Source organism: Bison bison, unplaced genomic scaffold, assembly GCF_000754665.1.
Source record: "Bison bison bison isolate TAMUID 2011002044 unplaced genomic scaffold, Bison_UMD1.0 scf7180017864472, whole genome shotgun sequence".
Taxonomy (NCBI): domain Eukaryota; kingdom Metazoa; phylum Chordata; class Mammalia; order Artiodactyla; family Bovidae; genus Bison; species Bison bison.
The window spans coordinates 8963-9868 of record NW_011495033.1 but is presented as its reverse complement, the minus strand read 5'-3'; positions in this window follow the sequence as shown (position 1 = coordinate 9868).

Here is a 906-nt window from a genome sequence, read left to right as displayed (position 1 = left end):
GTGCTGGTCATGAGGAAAACTGAATTTGAATCCTCATCTGCCTGTTGTTTGTTGTTTGGTTGCTAAGTCATGACTCTTTGCGAGTCTGTAGACTGTAGCCCGCCAGGCTCCTCTGTCCAGGGGATTTCTCAGGCAAGAATACTGGAGTGGGTTGTCATTTTCTCCCCTGAGGAATCTTCCTGACCCATGTATGGAACCTAGGTCTCCTGCATTGCAGGCGGATTCTTTACCATTGAGCCACCCTCCTCTTGAAACACATCAATGAAGTCATTTCACCTTTTGGAGGTTTGGTGTTCCTGTCTGTATAAGAGGGCTACAATTTTGTGCTGCAGGGCTTTTTGAAAATGTAAAGAGACAATAATGTATGTGATATAGTAAGAGAACATACACACACATGTATTGGGTTGGCCAAAAATTTCATTCAGGTTTTTCTATAAGATCTTAATCAACTCTTAAAAAGTAATTTTTATAGGAGTAGAGTTGTTCACAATGTTGTGTGAGTTTCCATAGTAAAGCAAAGTGAATCAGCCATACATATACATACATGCCCTTCCTTTTGGGCTTTCTTCCCTTTCAGGTCACCACCGTGAGTTAAGCAGAGTTCCCTGCACTATACACTATGTTCTCATTAGTTACCTATGTTAGTATCAATAATGTATGTGTGTCAGCTGATTTTTTTGCCAACCCAATATATTTGATCTTTAAAGAAAGATCTACTTTTTCTGGGGAGGAGCTAAGGTGGCGGAGGAGTAGGACGGGGAGAACACTTTCTCCCCCACAAATTCATCAAAAGAACATTTAAACGCCGAGTAAATTCCACAAAACAATTTCTGAATGCCAGCAGAGGACATCAGGCACCCAGAAAAGCAACCCAAGTCTTCGAAAGGAGGTAGGAAAAAAATATAT